Here is a 20000-nt window from a genome sequence, read left to right as displayed (position 1 = left end):
AAAAAGCAGAACACCAATTGATCCTGAACAGAGGCTGGCAGTACGTCCAAGTGTCAAAGTACTTCAAATTGTTTACTACGGAGGTGCAGAAAAATTACAAAATTAAACTTGAGCCATTTTTTTTTATGACGGACAATAGTTTGGGAGGCAGCATGTTAACGTGAATGTGTTGTATTATTTTAAATTAATTTGGCGACGTACGTGTGTTACGTCATCCCGTTCTCACTCCCGCTTGGTCAGTGGCTCTCAGCGTCACATACTGACGCAACGTCTGAGCCGTGGGACTGCTGGGATTGGTTGAAGTCGCGGGAAAATGCAGTTATTGGTCAAAAATTGCGAGTCGCACCGAATTCACTGTGATTGGTTTAATTCGCGTAATTGTTGCGTTCACGACATTGCGAAATCCTGGAGGGACTGGATAATCAATTGGTAAGAGCCAATGAGGTTTAACCATGTATCAGCTCATTTAAATATCTCCCGTTACTGCATCGTGTCAACAGTTAACTTCATTTAATATTGGATGAGGAGTTTTCTTTAGCGAGGTGCAAATGTTCCACCAGAACAAGTTCCTTCCTGAGACTATTTAGCAGAGACACCATCACTGCGTCTGGAGCTCAAGACCGTTGGGATTGGTTTAATGAAATGTAAACAACCCAGAGAGTTTATTCTCCTATCCCAGAATGCATCTGTGGTGTAGCCAGACGTTACTCCACAGAGCTGTGGAGATAAGAGGTGAACATGCGAGGCTAGAGCGTAAATGACACAGCCCGAAGAAAGAGATGATTTTTATGGATTTTAATACATAATTTCCCCTATTTGTTTGTTTGTTTGTTTCTTTCCCAGAGGTGAGAGATGAAGAGTGGGAGGAGCTCGGCCCGGATATCGCTGCACTGCACCACCTCAGAGGACTGTCTGAACACATGTTTCATGAAAGGCTCAAGAACCCATCGAACCACAGGTGTCTAAGTCACTGATAGTAACAACAATCTTTGAAATTAGTCCAGTATTAACCGACAGAACCGAGCTGCAATGTAACCCTACAGGACAAATGTTCAGCGTCAGTTAGTGTCCACTAAAGCTACATCTAAACTGCTACGTTTTGGTAAAAAAAAAAATCTTCTGCTAGGTTTACGCCTGGCGTCCACACTACTGCGACGTTTCCGAGCCCCTAAAACAGACATTTGGAAACGGTTTTGGATTGAAACGCCAGGGTTAATATATATAATACTAAAGTTATATCGATGTTGTGTTGCACCACAGAGACGTAAGGTTCATCATAGTTACACTGCCGTAAAGTCAACACTAACCAGAAATTTTTCGCAAAAAATGACGTTTTTTCTTTCCGTGGCCAGTCAGTGAAAAGCACTATTCTTGATGCAGTGTTCTGCAAGGACCTATTGTTTTTCTAAGGATTAGTATTTTTCCGAGTCCTTCATCGCATTTTTGAGGGGGTTAGAATGCACGAAAACTCAAAAAAAATTGCACACATGTCACAACTAGTGAAAATTGTAAACATTCCAAAAATTACACATATCCACCACTAGGTGGCGCTATTGTAGAAAAAAACTATAACTCCCAAACCGTACATCGAACATTCAAAAACCATATATCTTCGCTTTCCCTGGATCCAGCTGAATCTCCTGATATAGGCCACGCCCATTTCCGCCTAGACTTTTATACGTGAAAAATCGTGATTTATTGAAAACCTATTTTGCCGAACTCCTAGACCGTGCGACCGATCTGCATGAAACTTGGCAAGTAGCACCTCCAGACCGACTTGACAAAAAGTTATTAAAAGGATAAAAATTGCACATATTACGCACAAACAAATTTGTGTAGCTAAGTATGAAAATACCAACTTTGTCATATCTCGACCAAAATAAATGCTATCAATGCAAAACTTAAGATTCTTGTTTGCCATGACCCTCTGGAGGTGCCCCACACATTTTACGAAAATTGGTCACTAGGGGGTGTTACATGTACATAAAGTTTATAGTTCATGAACGGCTCATCCGATTTTTACAAAATTTGATGGGTACCATCTAGTGCCACTCCTGAGGCCATCCCTACAGTGGGATACCGATTGATCAAAGTGGGCATGGCCTATGGGACCCACATTTGGATTCACCACTTACACTAATGTGAACAACTTTAAATTTACAGGGTAGATGTACAATGGGTCTTGGACCTCACCACCAAAAATTACACATGTGGACCACTAGGTGGCGCTATAATGATGTCAAACGTGTTTTTGCCTATTACTCCCACATCGCACATTAGAAAGCCTTACATCCACGTGTTCATTGAATTAAGCTGAATCACATGATATAGCCCCGCCATTTCCGCTAAGAAGTTTTTTTTTGCAATATCGCGCAATGGGCAACGTTTTCGAACTCGTTCTAGGCCGTGCGACCGATCTGCACGAAACCTGGTAAATAGCATGTCCAGATGTACCTGACTAAAAGTTATCAAAAGGATTTTGCTACGTTAAAGTATGCGCATTTGACGACCAAAACTTTCCTGGCTAGCTACCACACACATATCATATCATATCTCGGCCTAATTAAATGTTATCAGCAAAGAACTTGAGATCATTGTTCAACATCCCACTACAATGCTCCGTACCAAATCTGCCAAAGATCGACCATTAGGGGGCGCTATAATCAACGTTTATTTGTTTTGGCCAATAACTCAATGCATTTAAATGGGAAATTTGCAATTACAATATCTCTGCCAGAGTAAATGCTATCAACACGAAACTTGTGATGCTTGTTCGGAATGTCGCTCTGAGGCTCTCTACCAAATTTGGTAAAGATCGGCCATTAGGGGGTGCTATAGTCAAACGTAGACCAGTTTGGGCCCTTTTACCCCTTCTGAGGTCGAGCATATAGGTCATATACGACGCCAAACGTCACTTCTGATTCATAACTTAATAACTTTATAATTCTAACTAGTAGAAACATAAAGTCTTTTGTAGCTAAAAGCGAACAGTCGCCGCGTTCTGCTGATGTCTTTGTTGTCTTCCTAGCCCTTACAGAAGGTTTTGTATCCAGCCTAGAAGTCCAGAGTTTTTTGGGGTCTTTGTGCCATTAATCGATACTGTTACATCCAAGATAGATACACTGTATGTAAGAAATGTAAATAGTTTGTCCTTTATATGAGTTATAATGTTCAATATGTTTTATAATGATGTTCATAGATTGACTGTGGACAACAGGGTTGATGTTTTACAAGCTTTTATAGAAAATAAAACCAGATGGACCAGAGGTTGTCAAAAATCCTTTAGGGCTCTGGGATATTTGCAATCCCCACCGTTACGCTTTGGGTCCCACTTTTGCACGCTCCCCGGGTCGTTGGGAGCGACTGGCGTCAGGGGTGACTGGCGTCAGGGGTGACTGGCGCCGGGAGGCTTGGACTGCGTCATAACTGCTTACAGTTCTAGTTAGGGCCTGAGCACGAAATTGCGAAGGAACCTATTGTTTTTGTAAGAATTATTATTCCATGACGTCACTCGCATTTTTGAAGGGCTTAGCATGCTGGAAAACTAAGACATATTTCCCATTTACCTTCATTAGCTCCACCCAAACGGAAGGCGGCCATTATTAATTATTCATTTTTCATATGCTTTACATTCTTTCGAACTAGTCCTAGGCCCGTGATTTCAATCTTCTTGAATCTTTGCAGGTAGTATCTGTTGACCCTCATGACGAAAAGTTATCCAAAGAATTTTGATAGTTGAAATAATGTGCAAGTTACAGCAACTTCCTGTCTAAACAGGAAGTTGCGTTATCTTGGCAACAATTATTCTGATTGCCCCGAAACTTGAACACGTTGTTCCTCATGGCCGGTTTGGCATCTGTGTCAAACATGGTGGCAATCAGCCATTAGATGGTGTTGTTTTATCGAAAGAATTTTGATAGCTAAAACAATGCACACGTTATGGAGCACCAACTTCCTGTAGGTGCGTGTCAAAACAGGAACGGTTGTATCTTGGCAAAAATGATTCCGATTTACATGAAACTTAGAATGTGTGGTCTACATTTGATATTGCGTCCGCCAGTACTCCCGGGGCAAGGGGCGAGGGCCCGTCATCACTGCTTGCAGCTTTAATATTATTATTATTACCTTGGTATTTATCCTGCCAACGGTTTTTGAACACTTAACGTTAGCTCCACAACAGCGAAGAAGCTAACGGCTAAAAATAGCTAATGTTGGTATCACTAATCACCAAACAGCAACACAAAGGTACATAAGCCAGGACAAAGCGTTATGATTAGTTGATAACTATACAACCTTAACTTACAGCTAATGTTAGTGCAAAATAACAACAGTGACATCTGGTGGTGACACGTCAACTATAACATGGAGGAGCCCGTAACGTTATGGGCGGATTCAATTGTGAGGTTATGTGGCCGGGTTGACTCATTGGTAGAGCAGGCGCACATATACTGAGAGGCTTATACCTCGACGCAGAGGTCCAGGGTTCAAATCCGACCTGTGACAATTTCCTGCATGTCTTCCCCCTCTCTCTCTCCCCTTTCTCGGCTAGCTGTCCTATCACAAATAAAGGCGGAAAAAGCCCAAAAAATAACATTTAAATTGTGAGGTTATTATAACAAAGACATAACGGCAGCCTGAACTGGGAAACGATTTGCTGACGTTATGATTAACGATAGTAGCTGTTAATTAAGGTTATCTAACCCGAGTCTGCTGCCAGCAGGTCGGTCTTCCTCTGTAGCTCCGCTCATGGAAAACTAAAGCGTGAGTGTTAATCAGAATCATCACAGATATCCAAAGGGATGGAATCTATCCCAGAGAACATGTTGCAGACACAAAACAGCTGGTCACCCCTCCTCATCTTCCATGTTATCCCACCTTTCAAAACGATGCGCCATGTCAACCCATCTTACGGAGGACTTTACACCTACTAAGTGCTTGGTGTAAGATTTAAGTTGTAACATATGCCTAAACGTTAGAACTATTTCAGCCTGTGCAACCCTCAAAATGTTAGTAGCACGTAAACTCCGAAGTTACAACTTGCGTTCAAACTAGTCTACGTTTGAACTAACGCATAGCTGGTGCAACCCAGTGCTGATTGTTTTAATTTTTTTTTTTTATCATGGGGAAAGACTGAAGTTAACAATGACTGTATTTTCTCTTAGGGACACATCCATACATGGGGCCAGAGTTGAGAGATCTATTAGCAGGTAAGAACTAAGATTTCTAGTACAGTTCTGGGGTCTCATTTATAAACATGGCGTACGCACAAAACGGGGCTGAAAATGTGCATACGCCACTTCCCACGCAAAGGTTGTGATTTATAAAACCTAACTTGACGGGAGAATGTGCGGTTCTCCACACAAACTCTGACCCATGCGTACGCACATTTTGGAGACAAAATAGGAATTGGCGACGCAGATGGTGAGGTGGTGAACTGAAGTCAGAGTGCAGAAAGTAAATGGGAATAACGATATAATATTTTCAAGTATTGATGCCACATGCACATTTTTTCACTCCATATCATCCACATAACCATGAAGATTAAATCCAGCAGTGTTATTTGCGCTTGTACTGAGTGATAATTGTTCCATAAGCACCTTGTAAAATCCAACTCAAATCTTTAATAAAAATGTGTTCTTAATGTTTAATCGGCGCTGTCTCGCCGTCACATATCCGCTATGGAGCGCAGGAGGAATACAGGATAGCATCAAATACCCTAGCATTAGATAACGGCAGAACACAGTGTAAATAACTAAATATCTGTTTCTAATACTGTGCCTTTATCATCAAATGTTAAAGTCTGGAAATACAGCCGTTAAGCTCTCGCGCAATCGTTACCCTTAATGTCCTTGATATCAGTCCAACTTTAATACTGTTCGTGACCAAACCTGCATGAAGAAAAGTGTGTTTGCCTATTACACTTTCTTTTGTCTTCAAATTGTATCTCGGGGTGGGGGATACCACTAGATAATGCTGTGTTGGCAAGGTATTAACAATCACAAATTGTTGTAAACATATAAATACTGCAATGACCCCCATGTGTAATGCTGCATAATGGCACTGCTGGCCCTGCAGGAGGACTACGCTAATGGAAGAATTAGGAGAAAAAGAGACTTCAGGGACCATGATGATGACTGGCTAATATGCCAATTTAGATTCCCTAAAGCTGAGCTCTTGGATCTATGTACTGAATTGGGTCCAGTAGAGAGGGCAACGCGCCGGAACCGTGCCATCCCAGTCCAAATACTGGTCCTCGCCACTCTGGGGGCAACTGGCTGTTTCCAGAGGGAAATGTCAGACCGCTACATATTAAAAAAAAATATATATATATTATATATAATCTTCAACTTTATCACTAAGGCTTGTTTGGATATAATATATAGTTCTGTTAACTCTTATTATATACAGTACGTCTGGTATATCAAAGCTGTCCCCGAGTACCGTAATGCCTGCCGTTTTGGACGTATTATTAATACATGTAGTTATAGATCAGGTTTCCCTACACTGTGCAAGAACAGGCCGAAATTATAATTCAATTTGCAGCAATTCCTGAATGTCTGAGAAGTGTATTGCTTTTTCTCCGCCAGTCATCATGATTCGGTGTAACAACTGCCAGTGTCATTCATATACTGATCAGCATTCATGAAGTGCTCTGCATTGACTATTTATGGTTAAAAATGGGCGTGTACAGGGCGGGATAAAAGGCTGATTCATGTACGCACAATTGTAGGTAATCTCTGATTTATGAAGGGAACATAACTTACAGGTGTGCTTACACACGGTTTTATAAATCTGACTTTTTTTTGGCGTAAGCCATTTTGGGCTTTTGGGTGTATGTACACTTATAGTAAAGATCCTACGCACAGTTTTATAAATGAGACCCCAGGTGAGAATACGTTTAAAATCAAACTCTGGTGCAGACCTATCGACCGCACTGAAACCACTGAAAAGATCGGCCTTGCCCACACAAGCTCAAGCGAGTCAAAAACTAGGATTTGGCATTGACAACCGGTTCCAATTTGGAAAATTTGGTTTTGAATCTGATCATCGATTCCAAATTTAACGTGCACAAGTTTTGGTTTCCGTATGACCACTGTACTTCCAGGCGCTTGTTGTGTCACAGCCATGGAGCGCAGTGAGCAGGTTTTAAAGATTGGTAAAAGTGTAAATCACCAATGAATGAAAATAAAAATTTTCCTAAAATGAGGGACATCTGGCAGAACCTTCGGCAGCACCAGAACAATCCCGTAAATAAAACATTGTCAATATAGACTAGTCTTTTATAGAACCAAACCTATGGAGGGTTTGTGGTATGTAACACTTTTTGGTACCCCTAAAATTGTATGTGGTCCCTCCATTTTAAATGGTCAAGAACCGCCACTGATCAAAATGATGGCTGTGTATCTGTGTAAGTGTTGTGTAACCCTCTCTGATATAAAGTTGTAAATCTTCTTTTAGGGAGGACATTGACCAAAACCCGATGAGTTTGCTGTCTGATCTTCAGGAGAATGAGAAGTTCACAGCTTCTGTGATTGAGAAGGAACAGGTTAGTGGATTTTCATTTAAGTTCAGTCGAACTGAGCTTAATTTACTGGAACCCAAATCAGTGTTTAATTCATAAAACTAGCAAAAGAGTTGATCTTGCACAGACACACAGAAAAGAAAAACAAAGTTATCATTTAAGACAACAAAAGGGACTTTCTTGAGTCAAACATTCATCCCCTTATGATAAAGGAATATATATAATTAAAGCTGCAAGCAGCGATGGACGGGCCCTCGCGCCTCTGTGCACGTTGAGGTTACTGGCGGACGCCACTCCTTGCGACGGTGCATTTGCACCGCAAATCATCACCAATACCTCACATAAGACTCTACCTTAAACGGGTCCCCAGGGGGCATGGCTTAAGCATAGGGGGCGGGCCAAACCATCACCAATGAATAAGGAACTCTCTGCTGTGTTCAATAATACCTCACACAAGACTCTACCTTAAATGGTTCAAATGTTATGAAAAGGCGTGGTTAAAGTATAGAGGGTGGCTCAGTATCACATTTAGACCACACATTATAAGTTTCATGTAAATCGGATTTTGTTTGTCATATAAGGCTGATTTGCTGTTGCCAGCGGGGGGCGCTATGACCAAAAGTTAATTTTGGCCTATACACGTCCTCAGGCCTGGACTCTTGTCAACCATGAGAAATTTCGGCCAAACTGGACAACGTACACTAAAGTTACAACAATTTCTTCGTTCATCGATAAATGCTTAAAATGGCCTCCATGCCCACACCGTTTGACGAAAAAAAATTCTTTTAATGACTTTTCATCTGTAAGGTGTTGAGATGGTACAGACCAAATTTGAAATCTCTAGGAGGAGTTCGTTAAAGTATAGCACCTTGACTTTTAGGCCTACTTCCTGTTGCCACTAGGGGGCGCTATGACTTTAAGTAAATATCGGCCTTTATTTGTCCTCAGGGTTGGACTCTTATGAATCCTGAAAAGTTTTGAGCCAATCGGACAATGTACACTCGAGTTACACCCACTTCCTGTTTCGATGGCGAAACGCACAAAATGGCCGCCCCACCACGGCCATGCCCTATGACGAAAAGTTTTTCTTTTAACAACTTCATCTTTGACGTCTTATGATGGGACAGACCAAATTTGAAGTTGATCGGATGAAATCTCTAGGAGGAGTTTGTTAAAGTACGACGTGGAAATGGCCAAAATCACACTAATTTAGAACTTGCAATTCAAAATGGCGGACTTCCTGTTGGGTTTAGTATATGGCTCCAATGAGCTTTTTTGTACGTCTTGACATGCTACATATGTGTACCACGTTTCGTGAGTCTATGTTAAACATACTGCAGGGGCTCAATTTTTTAAATATTGCAGGGGGCACTAGCGACACATTTTTGTGTGCCTATTCCCGAAACCCTTAAAATACGTAAATTTTCACCGGACTTGATGCGACCGCCAAATATGGTGAGTTTTTGAGTATGTTAAGCCCCTCAAAAAGGCAATTTATTTATTTTTTTAAGAAAGGAAAGGAAAGGAAGAATTCCTTCAGTTTTAAAAGGGCCTTCGCCACTGTCGGAGCTCGGGCCCTAAAAAATTATTTTAACTGGATTATCTGCTGTGTTTTATACGTAGTTTTTTCACCTGTTGTCCAGGATTTTGAAGGCTTCTTGGCAGCTGTTGATGAACAGAAGACACAAGATGTTCTCCTGAGTGCTTCAGAGATCTCACACAGCTACAGCCAAAAACTTCTGGTCATGACCGACAAAGAAAAGTCAACAAATGACAGAGTCCAACAGGAATACAGCATGGATCCTCGTTACTCAGTAATAGTCAGCAACGAATGCCTGTTCAATGTCTCGTGTGTACCAGAAGCAGACAGCTACACCTTGGTGAAAATATTTGGGAGTGTTTCAGAAGATGGACAAACTGTGTCTGGCCTTTCTGGCTCTTCACTCGCAGAGCTGATGTTGAAACCGTCACTGGAAACTGCACCTGTGTTCTCTCTCGACGGAAACACAACCAAAGACTTCCAACATAAATTCATTAGAGTTTTTACGGCCCGTGGCATCACAGCAGTCCTAGAAACAAACCAGGAGAATCACCAGACTTACCAGGTCATGAACAAACTTGAAGAAGTTTCTGGATACCAAATTCCACAAAGACCAGTTGATCACAGCACCCAGTACGACCACCAACAGATCCTCATCCTGGAAGATGACCCTGCTGTCAGAACAGCTGCTACGTATCTTTTTGAGAAGCATCCAACGGTTTCCTCTGTCTACGTTCTTGATAAAAACCAAAGACCAGTACTGATCCGAGGTGACTCCGTGCCTCTGACAGAGGACAGCCGGCTGGTGCTGGTCGGCCACGGCAGGAAAGACAGCTCAGAAGTAATGAGACTGGGAGGATACGAAGTGCAAGATGTCTCCAAAATCATTCAACAAACCTCCAGGGATTCCAATAGAATTAAAACAATAAGTATAGTGGCCTGTGACGTCGGATCAGATAAAGCATTCATTGAAACGCTGCTGAAGGATCTCCATGAGACCGCCGGCATCGAGACAGAGCTGCACATCAGGAACGCTGTGCTCCAGGTCAGCCACACAGGAGAGAAAATCACCCAAGAGATCACTAACGATGGAGAGCAATGGCTACATAAAGATGACAGCAAGAAAGTGGTGGCAACCCTCGACAGGAACGGAGACGTAATTATTAGAAGTGAGCCCGGCAGTAAAGGAAAGGAGATCTTTACTGCTGAAAGAAACTTTCTAGGTCCAGATGACGGTATTCAGAAAACAAAAGATTTCAGCTGGCCGCTTGAGCCAGAGAGATTTATTAACCCAAAGGTTTTTGAGGATTTTAATGCTGAAGATCGTAATGCTTGTAAACAACTTGAAGCTCTGTCCTGGGGATTGTTTTATGACGAAAACATACCCCGTCCAGAAAAAATTAACATTGAAAACTTGGATCTAAAAGACTATTATTTATCTAAAAATATAAAAGTATGTTATGAGATTAATTCAGGAGAAGATATCAGGAATGTAATCCGTCACTATGCAAAGACCGGAGAAGATGAGGTTACATACCTGAAGGTCAATGACTGGATATTAGAGGTTGATCCTATAACTCTGTATGTCGCTCCAGTTGGAAAAAAGCTTGACAACAATGAAAGAGAAAATGAAGAAAACGTTAAGGAATGTATTGAAGCTCAGATAGGAAAAGAAAGTTACTCTAAAATACGAGAAGGAATTAAAGCAGAAATGGGCCAAAATGACCCAAGAGAAAGATACGCTCAATATGTGGAAGGTATTTTTCGTGGAGAGCCCACAACACCTCGCCTCCCGCTCTCCGCTGAGGCCTGGTGCACCACATATTTCACTGCATCAGTTATATCTGAATCTGCTAGAAACTTCCGGACATTTCCTCTGATTCTCATGGCCCTGGATATGGTCCAAAGCACAGACAACAATATCAAAGAGAAAGGACTGAACTTTCTTTGGGAAGAACATTCAATGGCAAGAGGAGGTTCTTGGATTGACCCAAGCAAGCGTGGATTTAGTGGCTCAGCCACAGATAAAGGTTCTAGCAAATTACTGAAAAACTATAAGCTTAATAAGTTAAAGAAAGAGCTTAAAAATCTTATAACAAGTGAAGTCGAACTGTATGGTAAGTGGATTCAAAATGGAGAAAAAAATCCGTCTCAGATATTCGATATGGCAAAAAACAATTACATGATAACTGAGCTTAATTCAGTTCAGGATTACGAAACGTTCATAAATACTGTAGATATCAGCTACCCTTCAACGTCCGGCCGATTAGGAGGCTACGATGACGGCCGTGTAACATCCAAAGACTTAAAATCTGCCTCTGAGTTGGAAAAGTCCTCCAAACTTGAATCGTATTACTCCAGGCTGAGAGTATTAACTGCTGAACAAATCCATAGTCAGTTAAAGGCAAAATATGGTGAAAGTCTGGCAGGGTTGCAGGTCCAGGAGGGCAGCGCCAGAATGGAGAACGGAGAGTTTGTGTGTAATCTCTTAGACGGTGCTGATGCTAAACCTGTTGAGTTTAGAGCTAAGTTATCACCGGAGAGTCAACGTTACTATGAAACAATGTCAGAGAGCATTGAAACAGCAGTTCATGACATGGAAAATCACGGTTCAACCTCCTCCCATCAAGGCAGCAAGTACATAGAGCACGCTGGGAATGCTGTTGGGACGCTGGGCCTCATGCTGGGGATGAAAGGAGCTGTTCGTGCTTTTGAACAGGGTGACATTAAAGATGGCGTGGTGGGGTCTCTGCAAACGGCTCATGGAGTGACAGCTATGACAACGTCTGTTATAGCAAAACAAGCTCTGTCCTCAGAGACAAGAATGGCCAAAGCTGTAACATCAGTCATGAAAAGCCCTGCAATGAAGGGTTTTATGTCAGTTATACCAATAGTGGGAACTGGATTTGGGATATACAATCTTGAACAAGATTTGAAGAGAGGTGACACGCTGGGATACATCGATGCTGCCTTAGATGGTAGTATGGTTGGTTTAGATGTTATTGAAACTGCTCAGCCTGAACTGGCCCCGTTTATAGCGCCTATAAACCTGGCTTTATCCGTAGTCCGGATGGGCATTGATGACATTTATATGGGCATACAGAATGAACTAAACAACCTTCCGAAAGATGCTGGAGTTCTGGAGAAACTGGGGGCCGTTTCCTTAGGCTTTCTGAAGGGGAGTGAGCATTTTGGAATTAGTGTGGCGAGTTTCTTTTACAATTGGCATTATGATGAAATTGAGCAGGGACACAGACTTGTTGAACAGATATCAGACTATCACAAATATTACGAAGTTACAAAGCAACAGGATGGAACGAGCGCCGTTGATTTTAGCGGTGGCGACTCTTCTTGGAACGGAGGAGGAGTTCACTTCTGCCTCGCCGACCAGGGTCCGTCTGAACTCTGCATGGACTATTTTGTGTCTAGTGATGAGAGTTTTGGGAAAAGGTGTTGGCAGATTGATACACAGGGAAGCAAAGATATTATTCTTGGCCTGGGAGAGTCACATCAGTTAGAGTACAAGAAACTAGAGAAGAAAATACTCATGTTCATACCAGCCGGCTCTGTGACGGTGGTTTCAGGTTATAAAGCTGTATCAGAGTCAAGGTTTGGGGAATACAAAGGAAATAGAGATTCTAATCATTTTTTTGCAATTCAGAAAGCAGAGGATGAACATGTGATTGAAGTCATGTTAAGTTACTATTACAAGCTTTATGGTGAACCAGGTGATGACATATTCTTCCTCGGTCCACAGAGAAGTTACGTTGAAGGATGCGGAGGAAAAGACACGTACATTATTCCTAAAAATGGAGGGAAAACAACCATTAACAACTACGATCCTTCCAAAGCACTAGACACTCTTCATTTCAGTGTTAATTACAGTCACATTTCTGTGGCTAAATCTGGAAATGATGTTGTGTTAATGTATGAGGGAAGTCACACTGTGACCATAGAAGGATGGTTTTTAGGGGAACCGTATCGTCACATGAACATGATGTCTGGAGAAGGAGTCTTGTTTGAGATTTCCTCCGTCGTGGTTTCTTCTGTTCAGCTGGTGGCCAGAGGGATTAACAAGATGTTTAGCTCTAGTGGTGAAATTGTGGATGCATCCAAGCCACTTTTAAGCACAGTTACAAACATCTTTGGGTCTCAGTATGACGACATGCTCTTTGGAAATGGAGAGAATAATCTCATAGATGGAGGAGGAGGTCGAGATGTGTTGATGGGCCGTGAAGGAGAAGACATGTACATAGTGAAAGTCAGAAAACAGTCTTCAGTGTTTATTGAAAATTACTCCAAAGACACTAAAACAGACCTGGCCATAATAGAAGCAAACTTCTCCACTTTTACAGTGGGAGTAATGGATGACAATGTTGTTCTGAACGCTTTTCATAACAACACGGCCGTCAAGGTGATTTTATTGAATTGGTTCAGATCAGCAGCAGACAGACATTTGCTTGTTGTCACAAAAGATTTGATCACTTTCACAATCTCAGATAACAAGACCGACTGCCTGGACAGAGACCCATTCAAGTGTATTAAAAGTAGCAGCATCGACTACAGCAACTCGCCATCTCCTCTGCTGGTGGACCTGGAGGAGGACGAGGCTTTTAGCAGCGTGACGGAGGTTCGTGGGTCAAAGTTTGACGATGTAATCAGAGGGAACAAAGAGCACAACGTTATTGTCCCAGGAGGAGGAGATGATTTCATCCAGGGTAGAGGAGGAGAGGACTGGTACGTTATCACACCGGGCCAAGGAGTCAAAACCATCAACAATCAATCGCCAGATCTAGCCTTGGATATTCTCTTTCTGAAAGAACAATACGAGAACATAAAGTGTATATGTGAAGGACAGAACATCATCGTTTTGGTACATGGTAGAAAAGATGTTATTTTACAGAACTGGTTTGAGTCAAAGTTTCATCAGCACCTGCAGATTAAAACCAGTGATGGAATAACAGCTGGACTGATGACCAACCGCAGCAGCTGTGATGAGTCTTTAATGTTCCCCATAACTGTTGATTATAGAAACCAGAAACCTGAACGACTTAATTTGCTCCGAACACATCTCCTGAAACTCCCAAACGAGTGTTTCAGATTCGGAAGAAGAGCCTTCTGCCGTGTTCAAGGCAAAAGGATGATGATGAAGAATCGTGATTCAGTGAAAGAAATGTACGGTTCTTCAGGTTTCGACATCATGGTTGGAAACAGCAATGAGAATCTGCTTGATCCGTACACCGAAGGTGCCTTTATGTTTGGAGGTGAAGGAAAAGACACTTACATAATCAAACAAGGATATGGAAACAACTTAGTGATCGATAACTTTGCAGAAGATCAGAATATTGATACTGTGTTGGTTGACATGGATTATCTTCATGGCAGCAGAGTCACACTGGACTCATCAACAGAAAATCAGATTATTGATATTGGGTCGGATGACATGGATTATCTTCATGGCAGCAGAGACACACAGGACTCATCAACAGAAAATCAGAATATTTATTCTGTGTTGGTTGACAAGGATTTTCTTCATGGCAGCGAAGTCACACTGGACTCATCAACAGAAGATCTGGAAGTGACGATCACATCAAAAGGGGAACAACTAAAATTCACTCTGATCAACTACGCCAAAAGTTCCAAATATCAGCACTTAGTATTTCAGAGCTCAGACGGAGTGAATTTTAAATTGAAATTACTAAAGTCAACCGGTGATGTCCCTTTCTTTCACATTGAAGCTTTCAAAGTGACTCTGAAACAGCTGCAGGTTGACTGCCGCTTGGACCTCAACTCTCAGAGGAATCTGTCAAAGGTCCACACGGTGCAAGGCTGTCCCTCCCAGTCCAATGACATACTAGGTAAGTAGTACAGATGTCAATCTTCCTCTATAATGCCATTTGAATGTCACTTTACTTTTTTAAATATTCTAATTCGAAAAGTATTCAGCCTATTATTAAAGCTATAGTGCATAGTTTCTGCCCACATGAGGAATTCTATGTAACGTCAACAACACTGTCGGTGCATCATGTGGATGCACCGACAGTGCCAACCCGCCTTACCCCTCCTCCATGCAGTTTCTTGTAGTATTTAAACCGTCAAATCAAAGAGGACATGGAGGACTACAAAACACGATGGACTCTTCAGAAGAGTTATTTATCTTGTAATTTTTATGCAACAGCAATGCGGTCGGTCAATCGGCCACTTTTATGGATTTCATTCCTTCTGCTGAACGTGTTGGTCTGTTCTTAGTACAATCACTGACTGAAACATTTTGTGGGCGCTTCTTGGGTTTTTCAGCCTTCACCTGTTGCAGCAGTTCTCATCGTCTCCAACGCTGAACGCTGCTGTTTCCTTTCTCAGTGGTGACATGTGGTTCCTAGAGTCTCTAAAAGTAGAATGGGAGCCAGAGCCTTCAGCTATCAGGCTCCTGTCCTCTGGAACCAGCTTCCAGTCTTGGTCCGGGGGGCAGACACTGTCACCACATTTAAGAGTTAACTTAAAACTCTCCTCTTCGATAAAGCTTATAGTTATGGAGTGAGGAGTTGCAGCGTTCGCCTAGACCGGCGGGGGTGTTTAGTTGCAGACACGGCACCCCTTCTCTTCTCTGCTTTTCTTTATAGTCGTCGTCAGATTCATCTAACGCTGTCGAAGTGTTGACTTTCAAGTCGAAATTCACCTTGCAAATATTTTTTTCTTATATCACCTTAATATTCGTACAAAAGTCAGTCAAAGGATTTAATGTTGACATTACTTGTGTTTTCATATTAAGATAAAAAGTGGACAGAGTTATAATGACAGTATTGTTCACTACATTGTGAATTTCTACTCAGATTTGATACTATAAATAAAATTTAACTGAATTCACTCGAGCTGCTGCGTAAGAAAGGCGCCTGCAGCAACATTTTCTAAAACATATCCATACTGAAAAATACAGAGAGAGTTTTGTGGAGCTGAGAGGTTTAATTAGCTTTGTATCAAATAATTTGGCAATGGCTTGATTGTAACGGACGTTCATTAATATAAAATAGATTAGCACTAGAGGGACTTCAAACATTAGCCTCGAGGGGGCACCTGTGTCATGGCATTGCGTTTCTGGCACACTGCTTTGTCTACAATCATTGTCAACAGCGAGCAAACACAAATCAACAGAGAACCCTGTAATGAAACATTATCTAAAAAGTGTAGGGAAGCGACTCTGTTGTAAAGGCTAACAGTACTCGGTTAGCAAGAACGAGCTAATTCATGATAAGATAAGCATTTTGAGTCAGTGGAAGAACGCTGCAAACTGGAGAATTGCTAGGAGCTGTTAATCATCTTGGCGAGAATCTTTGGTCTGAAATGTGCTTTAGTTGTTTTTATATTCTCTTTAACGAATGTTTTTCATTATTTTAACTGCTCTTTAATGATTTATGTAAAACACTTTAAATCACCTTGTTGCTGAAATGTGCTGTGGACATAAAGCTGCCTTGCCTCTTGCCTTAGGTAACGATCAAGACAACGCTCTGATTGGTGGGTGGAAGGATGACGCCTTGGAAGGAGGCGCTGGAGATGACACGCTGATCGGAGGGAACGGAGCCGACATCCTGATTGGTGGCTTGGGAGACGACACTCTTTATGGCGAGGACGGAAATGACACTATGATGGGAAACTCTGGCCGGGACGTCTTCCTTCCAGGACCAGGGGCTGATCTGGTGGACGGCGGTCCTGGCAGAGACACGGTTGTGTACCGGGGCGATCCTGACACAGGTAAAGGAGTTTATGTCAACCTGCTGACGGGACAAGGCCGCTACGCCGATGCTGAGGGCGACGTGTTGAAGGATGTGGAGATAGTCATCGGCACCGTCTACTCTGATATCTTGGTGTCCGGTTACGAAAGTTCTCTTCTCAAAGGCTCGGACGGCAATGACATCTTGGTGTCCACCGGTGGCGATTACCTGGTCGGCGGTGATGGAAATGACATTTACATGTTGGCTTTCAACCACGGTTCAGTCACGGTTGATAACTGTGCCAAAGACAACGCTACAGACGTCTTGTACATGAGCTCACAGTCAATGACGCAATTTGACTGCCAACTTTTGTCTGACAGGGTTCTCATTTTTTTGGGATTTAACCAAACTACTATTAAAATTGCACTGCAGGGCTGGATCAGTGGTGAGAACGAATGTGGTCATTTGAAGTTGGTTTTTAGAGATCAGGAGGTGTCAGTAGACCAGCTACTGCAAAAGTGTCAGTTAATACCAGCCATACCTTCACAATACACACAAAACAAAGACGAGAACATGTGGTTTTATATATTTATGTTGCTGTTTTCTGTTTTGTTGTTGTTTATTCTGTATTGTAAATATTGTGTTAGTTCCGGTCATAGATATAGAACAATAGCTATGCCCGTAGATAACTAGATATGTCACCAGCTAACGTTAGCTCCCCAAACATTAGCCATGTTGAATCCTGCTTTCACTCATCATATATTAACGTTAGCGCAATGAAAATTGCGACAAGTCCATTAGCAGTTCTGGTGAAGTCATTATAGTCTTTATCAACAAAAACTCATTGAAGCTAGCGAGGCTCTTGAACTACTCCACTCATCGTCACAACTAACTCCATGCCGGCCGGTTGATAGGAAGAAAACAAACACTAAACAGGAAGTAGCGGGGTTGATGGGAAATGTGGTCTTATAGTTGAGATAAAATCTACACACATAAATAAATGTATTAATAAATTACAGTTGGATGTTTCTCTCATGTGTCTTATCGTAACTACCGCTCTATAGACCATAATACTGAATCTGTTTAGGATTTCTACGTTAAAAAATATTGTTTAATGTATATTAGCCATTATTCTGAATGGCTAATTCCAAAGACAGTTTTTAGGCAACTAAATTAGCCAGTTCAGGCAAAATTGAAAAAATAAAATTATTACCTGCAGTATAAATGCAAAATTATGAGATCCATCCATCCATCCATCCATCTTCGTCCGCTTAACCGGTCTCGGGTCGCGGGGGTAGCAGCTCCAGCAGGGGACCCCAAACTTCCCTTTCCCGAGCCACATTAACCAGCTCCGACTGGGGGATCCTGAGGCGTTCCCAGGCCAGGTTGGAGATATAATCCCTCCACCTAGTCCTGGGTCTTCCCAGTATAAATGCAAAATTATGAGATTATCTTTATAATTATGAGATTATCTTTATAATTGAACGAATTACTTGTTCTCTTGGAGCTATATCAATCAAAATTCCACCCAAATCTCTATTTTTTGTTTCTTTCTAGAAAGGCACAGTTGTCTTACAGTCATTACTTTGAATTAAAACCACTATTGATGTATTGGTAGAAAAATATAAGGATTATAAAGACAACATGAGCCTCTTTCCCCATTGATTCCAATTGAAGCAATTCTAAAACTTAACTCTGGTAAGATGGCCGCCAAGTGGTTCCATCCTGGAATGGCAAGTCAGGATTACGTCATATCTATTGTTCTATATCTATGGTTCCGGTGTTCTCTTGTGTTGTCTAGTGTTTTTGTGCGTCTGTGTTGTTCTAGTGCAGGGGTCACCAACACGGTGCCCGCGGGCACCAACACGGTGCCCGTGGGCACCAGGTAGCCCCCAAGGACCACATGAGTAGCCCTCAGGCCTGTTCTAAAAATAAAAATTGAATATTGATATTATCGGTTTCCCACCTTGTTAAGTCATTGTTGATAATTATAGTAATAAATCATTAACGTGATCAGTGTCTTCACATAGATGATTATCATTAATCATTAATAATCATATATAACTAAAGGCAAACTGAGCAAATTTGTTATTTCAGAAGAGTGTATCAAACTGGTAGCCCTTCGTATGACTCAGTACCCATGAAGTAGCTCTCAGTTTCAGAAAGGTTGGTGACCCCTGTTCTAGTGTGTATTGTGGTCTGTGTTGTTTTTGTTGTGTATTTTTCTGTTGAGCATTTCCCTGTTTATGTTCTGTTTTCCTGTTTTATTTTAATAGTCTGTTTTCTGTCTTGTCATGTCTAGTTTTACTTCCCTTGTTTTAGCGCCTGTGTGATTGTCTGATGTGCTCCACCTGTTCCCCAGCCCTGGTGTCACCTGTCTTGCGTCTTCTCGTTACCTAGTTTTTCCAGTCTCTGTACTGCCGCTTTTTGTTAATAAAACCTCAAGCTCAAACCATCTCCTGCCTGCCTGCATCTCCCTGCATTTGGGTCCTTTAATCCCAGGAAACCATCACAGAACCCGACCGATAAACGATTTTTAAGGCCAATATCAATACAAATATTTGGTGATTTAAAAATCTGATACCCCGATATATCGGCCGATATATATTTAAAAAAAGAAATCCAGAAACGCGTAACAAAACATAAACAGATTTCCCTAACATTAGTTATTTGTAGTTATTTATGAGTCCTCACTAAAATTATATGATAATGCAGTTTAAAAATAAACTTGTCACAACAGAACATCAAAATATATTAAAGTTCTGATAAATAAAATGTATAAAAATACAAACTTAAGATATGAAACTTAAACTTTGAACAAAAACACAATAACAACAAAAACAATCAAAGCATGTTGCCAACAGGGACGTTGTAGAGCGCCCTCTGGTGGACAAACTATGCAACGCCAACACTCAGAACATGGTTGAAGGGGGTTTCGTCCATTTTTATTTTATTTTTTAAATATTCATTTATCGGCCATTATGAATGCCGATACCGATAATGCCTAATATCGCCCGATAATATCGGCCCGCCGATCGGAGAGTCGGGTTCTAACAAACACACACACACACACACACACACACACACACACACACACACACACACACACACAGAGGATCCTCACTTTATAGCTGATTTATAATTTGTTGTTTATGTTACTTTAAACCACTTAAACACAGATAGTGGCAAAACTTCAGTCTTAGTATTACTTGATCTCAGTGCTGCATTTGAT

At 41.6% G+C, this 20000-nt stretch overlaps 1 protein-coding gene and 2 long non-coding RNA genes across 3 annotated transcripts in view; 1 reads left to right on the top strand and 2 right to left on the bottom strand.

The window, feature by feature from the left end:
* The window catches only part of c2h5orf34 (chromosome 2 C5orf34 homolog), a 41515-nt gene that overhangs the window by 10463 nt on the left and 11052 nt on the right, over positions 1–20000 (bottom strand). The gene's annotated exons all lie outside the window — the stretch shown is intronic.
* Positions 3192–20000, bottom strand: part of LOC116062329 — a 16829-nt gene continuing 20 nt past the window's right edge. Inside the window, exons 2-3 of the long non-coding RNA XR_004107928.1 lie at positions 19209–19214; positions 3192–3290 (exon numbers count right to left, since the gene is read on the bottom strand). This is a non-coding gene — a long non-coding RNA (uncharacterized LOC116062329). The remainder of the gene's footprint in view (positions 3291–19208; positions 19215–20000) is intronic.
* The window catches only part of LOC118494623, a 22516-nt gene continuing 12863 nt past the window's right edge, over positions 10348–20000 (top strand). Inside the window, exons 1-2 of the long non-coding RNA XR_004896741.1 lie at positions 10348–11092; positions 15997–16001. This is a non-coding gene — a long non-coding RNA (uncharacterized LOC118494623). The remainder of the gene's footprint in view (positions 11093–15996; positions 16002–20000) is intronic.

Source organism: Sander lucioperca, chromosome 2 (genome assembly GCF_008315115.2).
Source record: "Sander lucioperca isolate FBNREF2018 chromosome 2, SLUC_FBN_1.2, whole genome shotgun sequence".
NCBI classification, from domain to species: Eukaryota; Metazoa; Chordata; class Actinopteri; order Perciformes; family Percidae; genus Sander; species Sander lucioperca.
This window is presented reverse-complemented; position numbering and strand designations above follow the sequence as displayed.